This window comes from Protopterus annectens, chromosome 8.part1 (assembly GCF_019279795.1).
Source record: "Protopterus annectens isolate FY-2018-M chromosome 8.part1, PAN1.0, whole genome shotgun sequence".
NCBI classification, from domain to species: Eukaryota; Metazoa; Chordata; order Ceratodontiformes; family Protopteridae; genus Protopterus; species Protopterus annectens.
Window position 1 is genome coordinate 304,958,095 of NC_056742.1, and position 14,426 is coordinate 304,972,520.

Sequence of the window (14,426 nt, forward strand, 5' to 3'; positions counted from 1 at the left end):
ACCATGAGTGTTGTGGGTACCATACTTCTGAATACCTGCAGTGTCAGAATCTAGGCCTTCATCTCTTATGATTAGTGTTAGAAAAATATGTATTAATGTGTGTATGCTTAATGCCAAATTAATAATCAAGTGTTTTTAATAAGCTTTTCATTCTATTTTTCATGCACCGTGTTATATACAAATTGAGTTTCATATGAGACTGAAAAAAGATGCTTTTCTAAAACTGCAGCATGCTTACTGAAACTTGCAAGTTGCCCTCTGACCTAGTAACTGCTAGCACAGCAATATTATTGTTTATGCCTTGTGGAAATGTACTTGAGAAGCAGGTGTTTATCTGCTAGGTCAGAAGCATATGAATGAACAATACTCTATATTATAAATGTAATGATTCTAGACAAACAGCCTTGTTCAGAGAATGGGAACCTCTGCAGCTGCAGTAGTTTAGAGAGAAGGTAGACAAAGGATTATTAGAGAAATGAACTGCTAGCATTGTGCTTGATTTAGCCATAGTATCTTGAATGTAACATAACAAGTATCTAACTGAAAGTAACCAAGGCCATGTTGTTTTCCTCAGGAAGTTTCACACAAAAATTGTTTAAATCAGCAGAAATTCATGGGAAAGATGGTCAGCAGATGATGAAAAGGTGGTAATCTGTTACGTCAGCATGGTAGGACAGGATTAATTTGATAACCTATAAAAATGAATGCATTTCCTGTTTCTGGTTAGACAAACTCTGTATTAGCACGTTTTTGTCTCCTTGCTGCAAGATTAAAGTGCCTTAACCTGAACCTACCGTGTTTTGATCATTTTTAAAGTATAATTTTCCTTTGACAGATTGGTCCTTCGAGCCGGATACGTATCTCTCGCTCTAGGCCTAGGTCAGAATTGCGCCCGGTGGCATGCATCCGTACGGAGAAGAGGCCAAATCGGCTCTTCTGTTTTGAAAGACCTCCGACTGAATTGTCGTTCGAAAGAGGCCAGCCACTGTTTCTGATCTGGGATTGGAGGACGAGTCAATGATCCGGTGGATCAACTCACGGAGGGTCAGGTAAGGAGGAATTACCTTATTTCTGTTTTAAGATCAGGGACTAGGTACAGAACTGTTTTTTGTCAGGTAAATTTGCGTATGCAGATTAGAGACAGAAAAAGGGGTTACTGTTCTTTGTCATAGATCAGGGAAACAGAATAGGTAGACAGTTATTCTAGATAAACTGTGAAAAGGTATAGATTTGTGGTACCACGTGATAGGAAGGGTTACGTAACAATTTACAGCTTAGCTAAGACACCAATGGGAAATCAGTGCACAAAAAGTTCCCGGGACACGCCCCTAACTGAAGACGCGAAGTATATGCAATTACAGCGTGCCGATAATGTTAAATATTACACCAAATGGGTCGATAAGTATAAATTTGAGGGTAATTTAGATAAACTTGCACTTATGAAACGTGTAAAACAGTTACAAATAGACGAGAAAGGTCAATTAAAAAAGCAGAGACAATTAGGAGTCCCTCAGGCGCATAGGTGGCTTGAGGAAGCAAATCGTAGGGAGTAGAGAATTAAAAATTCAAAGACAATGTTCTTAGATAAAGAAGACAATAACTTGGTAATAGCAACGGCCCCTCTTTCGCCCCCTTCACTTCCGTTACCAGAATATGAAGAGAGTGGACGAGCTGATCCACCTCCGCTATACCCAGCAGTCCCTGCAAAAGCACAACCGTTTGTCAGGGATCCTATCGAGACTAGGTCTCGAACACACGACTTGAGGAGGGAGATTGAATTAAATGAATTAAATAGAGCATCACAGGCTATGAGTAAAGAAGAGATGTGTCCGCTCATAGAAGTACCGAATCCTCAGGCAGGACAGGCAGGACAAGATCCGACTCTTTTGGTTTATAGACCGTGGATACCGGAAGATGTCCGGAAAGCCACGGAAGGTATTCCCCACCCAAAAGTGAATTTTAGAAAATTTTTAGAAGACTTACAGGGCATGAGATTAAGTTACCATTTAAATGGAGAGGAAGTAGAAAAAGTAGCTAGACAAATTGTGGGTCCAGATTGGCACATGATCAGTGGCGACTGGAATCCTCGTGACGCACAACTTAGACCACTCCCACATACTAATGCAGAACTGGATGGCAAAGTGAAGGGTCTGACAGACCGAATATCTGAAAAGTGGAAGCCTAGGGCTGATTGGACTTGCATTAATCAATGCATTCAACAGGAAGGTGAAACAGTTGATAGATATTATGCTAGACTGTTAGAGTGTTTTAATAATCACTGCGGAATGCAGATACGAGAAAACCAGACACATGATTCCTCATATGAACAACAGTTAAAGAACGCATTCTTGAAGGGTAGTACAACTCCCATTAGTAGCTTTATTACGAAGCATATGGTAGATCATTGAACAAGTAGATTACAGCCATTACTTGAGTATGCTAGACATGCAGAAAGACATTTTAATAGTAAAAAGAAAAAGAAAACAAGTATTTTCGGCAGAAGATGGGTCAGAAGTATTTGTAGTACAAACTGGGAAAAAGGGTAAGAAAAATACCCACGGAAATAAACAATCTGACAAACGACCAGAAGATTTTGAGGAAAGAAAGAAAAAGGGTGAGTGTTTTAAGTGCGGGAAAAAAGGACATTTAGCGAGGGAATGCAGGCTAAACAAGAAGGCAACTACAGAAAATAAGGAGGATGAGGAATGACTATGATAGTCAGGAATCATTAGAAGAGAGTGAGCAGGGAAAGGTAAGTGTAAATGTGATAGAAGGAGAAGAGGATGTGACACAAGGGGTAGAGGATGTATATGAATACACAGACACAGAAGAAAATGAAATTTTAGACCTAGCTCTTTTGAGCTTAGAACTTTACTTAGCAGACACAAAACCGGAAGTGACACTTCTGGTAGAGGGGAGGGAAGTTAAATTTTTGTGCGACTCAGGGGCTTCACGAACCCTGATACACCCTTCCAAGCTACCAGAAGATACAGAATCACCAGATTATACACTAGTGAAAGCAGCTAATGGACAGCTGTATCGGGAGCCACTCTCCCATGACATAATAATAGACCCCGTTTCAGGGATGACTCAGAAAAGTAAAACTGTAGTTTCTGCAAAATGCCCAGTAAATCTTTTGGGTAGAGATTTGATGCAGATATCTGGCATAGCCGTAGTTCCAACCATGCAGGGTATGGAAGCACAGTGACAAATGGACACTTTTGTAGTGCGACCGGAGGGTGAAATATATTACTGGTACAGCCAGGACTTGGTTACGACTGGTCCGGGGGCAGTAACCGAAGAACTGATGAATGTAGCCATCAGCAAGTTCCCCTCCCTCGACATTGACAAACAGCATTTGTGCATTGTACTCTATATTACTGTAATAGACCAGGACCTGATAAGATTATGAACAAGAGTTGTTTCAGAACCATGCAAACAGGCTAGTATTGCGAAACATACTGGGATACAGAAGGGAACAGTGTAGCAAGCTGTTCATTGCCCCAGGAATTTTTAGCACTTTACAAATCTAATAGACTGCCACATGTTAGTTTGACTAAGAACAAAACTTTAAAATGGGCAGACTTAGGTGAAAAAGTCACAAGGTGGGAAAAGCAGACAGAATTAGAGCTCTCCGAACAGGGAGTACAGTAACAGAAATTGAATTGGATTACACAGACACATCCAGCTGTACACTCACAGGCTAGTGAGAATAGCTGAGTATTACTCTTATTGGAAGAAGAGGAAAAAGCCTTGCGAGACATACCAGATATTCTCTGGTCAGCAGGGAAATCAGATGTAGGATTAATACGAACAGCAGGACCAGTTACCATAATGCCAAAGTCAGCATTTAGGCCCCAGAAAAGACAGTATCTCTTGAGAAAGGATGCAGAGGTAGGAATCAAGCCTATCATAGCAGCCTTACTTAAGGAAGGAGTCTTAATAGAATCTCCTGATTCACCATGTAATACACCTTTATTTCCTGTAAAGAAAGAAAACGGGGAATGGCGTATGGTCCAAGACTTACAAGCTGTAAATAATGCAGTTATACCCAGGGCACCAACGGTGCCAGATCCACACACCTTACTGAATGATTTAAAGCCAGAACAAAAATATTTTTCAGTGGTAGACATTAGTAATGCATTCTTCTCGATACCGATACACCCTGACAGCCAATATTGGTTTGCATTCACATTTCAGGGAAAGCGGTACACATATTCCAGATTACCACAGGGATATTGTGAAAGTCCAACAATATTTGCACAGGAAATGGCAAGCAACCTGGCGGGATTTATCCCACCGAAAGGTAGTCATTTTCTACTTTATGTAGACGACATTCTGCTGGCAGCCCCCACCCAGCAAGAATGCAAGGAGGACACAATAGCTTTATTACGATTTTTAGCTACTCAAGGTCACAAAGTAAACAAAGACAAGTTACAGCTTTGGAAAAAACAAGTTAAGTACTTGGGATATGTAATATCCAAAGAAGGTAGAATATTAGATGAAGACAGAAAAACAGCGATTTTACAAGCACCTAGACCAACTACCAAGAAGGAAATGATGTTCTTCTTGGGAACTACTAATTTTTGTTGGAGTTGGATACCAAACTATGCTTTGGAATCTGCTCCACTGGCCGATTTAATACTTAAAAAGCCAATGGCAGCACAAGATTTATTACAATGGACACCTGAAGCAGAAGCAGCTTTCTGTAAGTTGAAACAATTGATAGCATCATCCTTAGTTTTAGGATTACCAAACTATAACAAGCAATTTATCCAAACTGTAGATTGTAAGCAAGGTTATATGACATCAGTATTGACACAGCAACATGGGGACAAACAACGCCCCATAGCTTACTATTCATCACAGTTAGACCCAGTGGCGCGATCCTTGCCCCACTGTGTACAAGCAGTAGTTGCAGCTGCAATGGCAGTGCAGGCTTCAGCCTCAGTAGTGTTATTCCACCCTCTCACACTGAGAGTGCCTCATGCAGTTGCAATTATTTTACTGCAAGAAAAAGTGGCATATCTTTCTCCAGCTAGGCATCTTTCCTGTATGACCATACTGTTGAGCCAACCTCATATGACAATTGAACGATGCACAACTTTGAATCCGTCAACTTTGCTTCCAACCCCTGCAGATAGCAAACCACACTGCTGCCTGCAGGAGATTGAACAAAAAACATTATCTAGACAAGACCTTACGGATGTTCCCTTGGATGACGTCGAGGTGACATGCTATGTGGACGGCTCGTGCAGGAGGGGTCCTACAGGACAGAACCTAGTGGGGTATGCAGTCGTTCCTGATACTGAAACTTTAGAAGCAAAATCTTTACCACACAACTTATCTGCACAAGCAGAACTGATTGCCTTAACAAGGGCATGTACCTTAGCAAAAGGTAAGAAAGTGAACATTTATACTGACAGTATGCTTTTTCTACTGTACATGTTTTTGTGCAACGGTGGAAAAATAGAGGAATGATAACATCTACTGGTAAACCGATTAATCATGCGCAACTTATTTTAGATTTGTTAGATTCAGTTGCCTAAAAAAGTAGCTATTTGCAAATGCATAGCTCATACGAAACAACAGGATAGAATTTCAAAAGGTAATGCACGGGCTGATACAGCTGCAAAGCAGGCAGCCTCAGCCACAGAAACTTTTCTTTTGAGTGAGGAATTACAACCCTCAGAAATTTTAGATTTAGAAATGTTAAAAACAATGCAGACACTTACTACAAATATTGAGAAACAAAAGTGGATGAAACGAGGAGGAATCCCCGAAAAGGGACTGTACATCTCCAAGGAAAAGAAACCGATTTTGCCATCTAATCTCAGATATGCAGCGTTGTTAAGCCATGGGCAGAGTCATGTCTCAACAGGGGGGATGGTACAGTTAGTGAATAGAGTGTTTACAACCTATGGGTTTACAAACTATACAAAAAATTTTTGTGCAGCATGCCATGTTTGTAACAAGCATCATGCACAAGGGGCGTTGAAGCCTAAGCGAGGGAATTTTCCTACACCACCATATCCGTTCCATACTATCTGTATGGATTTCATAGAATTGAATAAATGTGAGAATAAGAAATATTGCCTTGTTATTATAGACATGTTTTCCAAATGGGCAGAAGCGTTTCCAACCAAAAATCCAGATGCATCTACTGTTGCAAAGGTCCTCATTAAAGAAATTATACCTAGATTTGGTATACCGGAAAAGATTTATAGTGATAACGGGACACATTTCGTGAACCAAACAATCCAACAAGTCAGTCGTTATTTTGGGATATCATTAAAGAACCACTGTGCGTACCACCCTCAATCTGCAGGGCTAGTAGAGAGGCACAATGGGGTATTGAAGAATAAGCTTAGGAAGTTGATAGAAGAGACACAGAAAAACTGGGTGCACTGTTTGCCTTTAGCACTGTTGAGTATGAGAACTGTTCCAAATGTAAAGGGGATTAACTCCTTTTGAAACTTTGTTTGGGAGGGCATATTATACACCTCAGTGGAAACCTCTCATGTCTACAGAGCAGGAGGCTGACAGTTCACTTGCAGGATATATGAGGCGATTTTTGAATAACAAACTTTTGCAGTTAAATTCTGTTTCAGATAAAGAGTAATCGAAATCGGAAGCACCAGTAGCCCCAGGCACCTGGGTCTGGGTGAAGATTGTGAAACGGAAGAATTGGAGTTCTCCGAAGTGGGAAGGTCCGTACCAGGTACTACTGTCGACACCCACTGCAGTCAAGATCGCAGAGCGAGCTTCCTGGATTCATTTGACGCACTGTAAACTGGTTAAAGACTTTGAACTGGACAAAAACAGCAATATTCTTGTTTATGCCTTGTGGAAATGTACTTGAGAAGCAGGTGTTTATCTGCTAGGTCAGAAGCATATGAATGAACAATACTCTATATTATAAATGTAATGATTCTAGACAAATAGCCTTGTTCAGAGGATGGGAACCTCTGCAGCTGCAGTAGTTTAGAGATAAGGTAGACAAAGGATTATTAGAGAAATGAACTGCTAGCATTGTGCTTGATTTAGCCATAGTATCTTGAATGTAACATAACAAGTATCTAACTGAAAGTAACCAAGGCCATGTTGTTTTCCTCAGGAAGTTTCACACAAAAATTGTTTAAATCAGCAGAAATTCATGGGAAAGATGGTCAGCAGATGATGATGAAAAGGTGGTAATCTGTTACGTCAGCATGGTAAGACAGGATTAATTTGATAACCTATAAAAATGAATGCATTTCCTGTTTCTGGTTAGACAAACTCTGTATTAGCACGTTTTTGTCTCCTTGCTGCAAGATTACAGTGCCTTAACCTGAACCTACCGTGTTTTGATCATTTTTAAAGTATATTTTTCCTTTGACAATTAGTCATCTTACCATGGATGCATTCCACACTTGTTGCAATTTCTGTAGTGGCATTATGAGCTACTTCAACCAAAGACAGGTCCAAAAGCACTGACATCCACATTTTCCATACTTTCCACGACTGCCCTGAGGAGAAGATGGCTTGGAGGAAAGGTGGTCATGAACAGGCTTGCCCAGCTTACTGAAAAGGCTGTCCAGGCCCACATAAAATTTTTGGAGTCACCTGTTTTCTGGAAAAGCAAAAAAGCTCACTTCTGGCACACCCCACTTATACACCAAATCCAGAATCATCCCCATTCAGCATTCATTTGTGGTCTGCCAGAATACTTTCTAAAAAAGGGAATGCAATATGCAAAGAGGGTCATGTCTGTCTCTTTAACCAGGTAACATGCCTCCATGGCCACCTTGCTGTCTGTATGTGAAGGATTCCTGGTTGTCAAGTAGGCTGGAAGACTTTGAGAGCTAACATTACTGCCATCATCTCAGTTACAGTGATGTGTTTTTCCTCAGAGCTGTTCCATTTACCCTGAAGTCTCAGTTCCCTTGAGTATGTCATTCAGGCTGTCTGAGGAGTCCATGGAACCCTCTGGGTGTCTGGTCCTAGAGTGAATGGGACTCCCAGGTTGTGGTTTACCCACTGTATTCATCATGAGAGCTCCTTATTGACAGAATGAGACTGGGGCACTGCAGGAATGTGCACACTAGCACCATTTGTTTCCTTGGCACCTCTGCACCTTCATCATATGAATCTTTGCTAGGAGGATCATAAGGAATGAGGAGGTCATGTAAGCTAGTGTTTTTAAAAAATGTTCCTTGCAGTAATTTGAGTTTGCTATGTTACACTATGGAACTGAATTATTTGGTTAGAAATACCACCCTCTCATAGGGAAAACTGTAGTCTATTTCACAGTGTTCCAGCAGGGCTCCAAGAAGCAGGATTTCTTACAGGCAATGGTTGGTATTTTTCGGGTTCAGGGAAAGGCCTACTTTTTGTTTTTGGAAGTGGAAAAGAGAAAAGACTGAAAAGTTGCTTGTGTCTCCTCTATGGTTGGTGCACAGGTCAAACGGTCAATTCAGGTAAGGGTAGACATGAATGACATTCTACAGAAGGCAATTACTGGAGCCAGCTACTCTGAACACCCTGGATGCAGCAGATAATTCCAGTTTACTCTCTTGCCCTTTGGTTCAAGAACCACCTTGGTTCAATCCAGAGGTATTTCCAATCTGCCATAATTACAGACTGGCAAGGATCTTACAGATCCAGTATAACCATGAAGGCTTGAAGGAAGTGGAGAGGAGAAGCAAATGGGCTTGCAAGGACAACATTCTGAATTTCTTAACTTTAGAAACTCCGTTTGTTTTGATAAGTATAAGACTGGCTTACCATCTTTTGCTGGAACTAGAAAGATATGCAAGTAGAAACTTGTGCTCGTTTCTTGTTTTCGCACTCCATTTACAGCTCCCTGCCATCGAAGGACTTACAACAGGGGTCTGATCAAATGTCTTCATTCTCTGGGTACTAGTAAAACATCTGAGAACCTTTGTCTTTGCATGAAATAGTTTACAGCATGGGCTGTGCAAGTGGTTTTAGGGTTGAGGAATATGAGGGAAGGTTTTATAGCTGTTGAGTCATAGCCACTCCATCTCAGGGCTCTAGCCTTAAGGGCCCCTAGACCTCCCCTTCTGGTCCGCTTGTCATTTTTTTTTATAGTGTCCTTTATTCTCTTTTTGGCTGACAATATCTATCTTCCCTCAGATGGAATAGTCAAATCTTGGTAGGCTAGTTTCTGAGTTTATGGATAAGTAAAAAAAATATAACTGTTTAACAATGTAAGTAATGCCAGAGTACATTACCATAGTTGCAGAAGGCCCGACTTCTGGAGCTCAGCAACCTTCCCCCGCTTCAGAATGAGGATACTTGCTTCTTAGGGATGTCAGGCTATTCCCTCTATAGTGCTGATGTATGTCCATATAATTTTATAGCTTCTTTGACAAAAATAGAGCAGGGTATCCACCCTGCTAGACCTCAAGAATGGTACTAACCTTTATGGATCAAAGACAAAAAAGTATGGCTTTCCAAGGTTATCCCAACTTCTTTTGGTCCTCCAGGTGGTCCTGGACTGCCACCTAAACAAGTCTTCCAATCTCTAATCAGACAGCTGTTAAAAAATCTGAGGGCTGGAACTACAGTTCTTGGAAGAATGAGATTGTATGTGTGAATGGGAAATGGATACCAAGTCTAAAAATGCAGCACCTTAGATTATTTCCACTTATTTTGAGGTACACTGACCTTAGTATTAGTTTATACAAGCAACAGGAGTGTGTCAGGAACACAAAAACACTAACTATTGCAAGTTAGGTGATCAATGTGATTTTGGAACTAAAAGGGTTTTGGGAAACAATTTGCTTTTTGAAGGTAAAGTTTCAAACAGACATGGACAACACACTTAGTTAAAAGACACAGTCTTCAATCTTCTATGTCATCCAAATTTGTCTGTTTGAAAAGTTGTGTGAAGCAGAACTGAGAGACTGTTTTAGCAACACAGCTAAACTTTTTTTACACCTACAAAAGGCAGAAATGGATGTCTTAAATAATGACTTTGATGTTTAAAGGATTACCATTTTATGAAATCTAAGGGGGGTTGGTAGTAATAATGAAAGCTTTGATTACAGTGCAGAAATGTTGGCACCAGGGATGGCTTTAGCAAATGCAAGGCTCAATTTCAGACATTTCTGGGGGGATCCCAAAGCACCCTCTCATCACCCAGCCCCAGCCTACAATGACACTTCCCCCAACAACCTACTGTTTTTATTTTAGATTAGCTATCAAGACTACATGCTAAGATTAGCTATCAAGACTACATGCTATTTAATAAGAGCAAAGCTGTATATCTTTAGAGCTTATACTCTGACCAAAAAACATGTTAAAATAAAGATTAATTATAGGAAGATTTTCTACTTGTTAGAAAGGTACTAGAGTGACAAATGCTGCCCTCTGAAATTAGTTTGAACAAATCACACACACATTGTACACACTCGAGTCACATCCACACATATACATACAAATACACAGACACAAAAAGAGCAGTGACATTCACATACCACACAGACTGTTTGCAGATAATGACTATTATCAAGCCACTTCCAAACCTTTAGTATACAAAGAAAGGGACTACTTTTTAAAAGTACAGAATAGCCAGCAAGCATCTTTCAAAATAAATCATAAAAAACTCAAATGAAAGATAAAGACACCATTTTCTAACTGCAGTAATGCCTTCCAAAGTGGGTATTACAGGGACATGTAGGCCATTCAGAGAGAGAGAGAGCCCTCTGCTTAGGGCACCAGGCTTCAACATCTGCTGAATGGTCTATTGTTTTCCCATAAAGCCCACATTGACGGGCATTGCTTACTAAGCAAGCAGCCTTCATAAATACTGAAATCTGAACCATGCACAGGCTCACACATACAATCACTGACTACTATCTAAATCAGGGGACAATATGTGAAATATTCTGTGACAGATAAAAATGAAAAGGAACTATTTTCTTGAAAATAAAATACTAACAAAAACATCCTTTAAAATTACACCATCATGCAATAAAAATATTAAATTAAAAAGGTAAATAAATTTGCTAACTACAATAATGCCCTCCAGGGTATGCAATAGGGAAATACAGACCTTACTGGAGTTGGGAGGCCTCCATCAGTCTACTTCCCATTAATGACCACCTTGTCGGGCATTATTGCTGAGATAAGGAATACTTCACCCTGAAACTCAAAAAAATGTATTTTTATTATAGCTTTACATTTTATGCTACACTAATAAATTGGTTACTGCAAATGTTTTGTATTACACTTAATTTCTTTTACCCCAAAGCATTGGCAAGGGCTTACCATATTGATGTGATTTTTGGTTGTCTTTCTCCTATAGTAGAGTTAATGTTCTCTTTATAAGATTCACCTTAGATAGAATACTGTGCTTCATTTATATACAGTGACAATGCTGTGACTGACTTCATGGCCTCTAGAAGCTGTGCCATTTTTTTTTCTTCTTCAATGAACAATCCTGATTTGTGCAAGATGTAAAAAGATTTACACGTATAAGCCCTATTTAAAGCAGAACAGCCAAAACGGCAGGGTTTTCTGCAGTAGTCAAACATGCAGTCCTTAAAACACTTACCAGAAATTTACCCTCTCCCATACTCTTGGTGATGCCGGTGCACTAGCTCTGCAATTAAGGAGCCTCAATCCTCACAGCTAACACCAGTGAGGGGCGTCCATGTAGGGAAAGGATAATAATTACACACACAGTAAAGTATAATTTCCCTTAAGAGCACACGAAGATCACAGTCAGTCTGTGGCTGGTTTCTCCCTTTCTCTCCCGGTCCCCAATAAGACTCCCCACTGGCACAGCTATAAGGTCCAGATCTCAGCCTAGTGGGCAAGCTAAAACCTCCAGCACCCTCTCTGTCCAACCAGTGCTTCGTGTCCCTGCCCAAGTAGATGACACACACACTTTGAGATAATAGTTTATACAACCACACAGACACTCCTGGGGAAGGCTGGCACAGGCTCACCAGCTGTACCCCTTTAACCCAGACTATACAGTAGAAATCACTGCCACCACCCAGCTAATATTTATCAGCTACTCAAAGGCCCTTATTAATAGGTGTCCAATTATTACTGTGCAATATTATTATCCAAATGGTAAGTGTGACTAAACAGCAAAGCTTATTTGGAGTGACTTGGTACAGTTACACTATATATATGCAATGTACTCTAGAGCTTAAATTACCTCTACACAAAACAGCCACAGTTGAAAGATTTAAAAATATTTAATAATAAAAACACAAGACAATACTTAATATACACTGCTAGTCAAGAGTTCAGAAATCAGAGAAATGTTTAAAACACAGTAGAAAAGTTCTGACATAACAGAAAAACAAACCAGTCTAATCTTCCTATTACCTAGCTATATCTAAGAGAAAACAGGGTCTAAGATACTACTTGCATATAGATAAAGGCAGTGCTGGTGATGTTGGATGTTCCCAAGACAAATGCTCTAATGCTCTCATTCTTTCTGTCCTTAAATTGATAACAGTACCACTGATTAATTTCAGATTACATTTCTTTCTGGTTTCCAGGCTAACAAAACTCAGAGGTTAATGGCCCCTTTGATCTTGCAGCTGGTCAGAACCAGAGCAATAAAAGAAATTATACATGCAAATTATATCCATTAACTCTTGCTTCAAAACAACAGGCAGAATTCCTTCATCCAGACATATTGGCTCAGAGCTTTGACATCAAAGTATTGACTTGTCAGCTTTGTTACAGCAGAGTGCACTGCTGTTATATTTTTTTGCAGTGCAATATCCAATGCAGTCTTTTCACATTTAAGAGAACAAGCCTGTGGCTTACATTAATATTTACAAATGACAGAATTATCTACAAAATTCTATTTGGCTAGGCTGGCAGCCTTCACCAACCTTCCCACTCTTCATGAAGTGTCAACAGTTTCAGTTTAAGCTAGGTTCTTTGTCCTCGTTTCATCCATCTACGATGCAAGTGGCTCTGGCACTAAAAAATGCAGGCAAGGGAAGGCTAAACTGAGCAGACCACACTGGTTGCTCATCCTGGAAACAGGGAAATGGCCATCCCAGGCAGACAAATTGCAAGTGGAGGCTTGCATGACAACCAGGACTGAATAACTGGGGGTGTATGTCCACAGGGGGGAACCATGGCATAGAAACTGTTGCACTTTATTTTGGACGGGGTGGCAAACAGATCGCAGCAAGGGGTGCCCTAGTGCCAGAGGACCCAGGCTGCTACCTCTAGGTTCAGAGAACACTCATGAGGAAGAAGAATGTTACTGCTTAGACCTTCTAAGATGCTGGATTTCCCTAGGATGTGAGTTGTTGTCAGAAACTGCTGAGACAAGATCACCCATTGCTACACTCTTAACAGCTTCCCAATAAAAAGGGGGGTCCCTTTATCCAGGTGGCAAACTGCGGACATATTGTCTATTATAACCAAGATCACACCCATACGGAGAAGGTCCTGAAAAACCTGCAATGCTAGGACTACTCATCTCCAAAACACTGATATGAAGATTGGACCTGAAAGTCAACCAGATCCCCTGAACTGTTTTCCCGTCAAAATGCCCCATCCCAAAAGGGAGGAGTTCATACTGACCATGGCCTGAGGTTAGGGAACAACAAAATGTCTACGGGTGGAAACAAGGGGAAACTTCAACCCCCATGTGATCTGAACCCAACAAATGTTTGTCATGAAAATGGGAAAGTTCGCAGGACAGGTTATACAAGATCACCAACATTCACTACAGTATTCTCAAATGATAATTCACCAGGAGCACCAGGCAAATCAAAGTGGCAGTGTGATCCAAAAGCCTAAAGACCAAGGAGGCCAGGGGGGAGGTTGTGGAAGCAAAGGAGATGAATCATCTCCACACAAAGGGAACTCACCCTATGTACTGGAAGCCTTGCTATCTGGGACACCATATCCAACTGACATCCTATGAACAACACAAGACTCCTTGGGACAGGTACAACTGGAGTAAGCAGCTGTAAGCTTTGACCAATGAAGATCTTGTGGAGGCAGTGAGGAGCCAATTGTCTAGGGACGGAAAGACCAGGAACCCCTGCAGCCTGAGCAAAGTTGCTACAACTAGCATGCACTTAGTAAACACCCCGGGGGCAGTGGTGAGACCAAGAAGCAGTGCTCTGAACTGTTAATAGTCTCCCAGATGGAAATATTTCCAGAACTGCCTCGCAACCTTTACATGACGGTAGGCATCCTTGAGATCAATCAAGCATATCCAGTTGTCCTTTCGCAATAAAGGCAAAATGGACTGCACAGTGCCCATCTGGAAATCTGCATGCTTCACATAATGGTTCATCCTGCTCAGATCTAAAACTAGTCTAAAGTCCTTGTTCTTTTTTGGCACCAAAAAGAACATGGATAGACTGCAAGATCTTCACTGGTCTGGTAGGACCTTTTGAATGACACTATTTATTAGCCACTTT

General features: G+C 40.8%; 1 protein-coding gene across 1 annotated transcript in view; it reads right to left on the reverse strand.

Annotated features, from left to right (window-relative positions):
- VPS35 (VPS35 retromer complex component) overlaps positions 1–14,426 on the reverse strand; it is a gene marked incomplete in the record, with an annotated part of 976,266 nt that overhangs the window by 488,720 nt on the left and 473,120 nt on the right.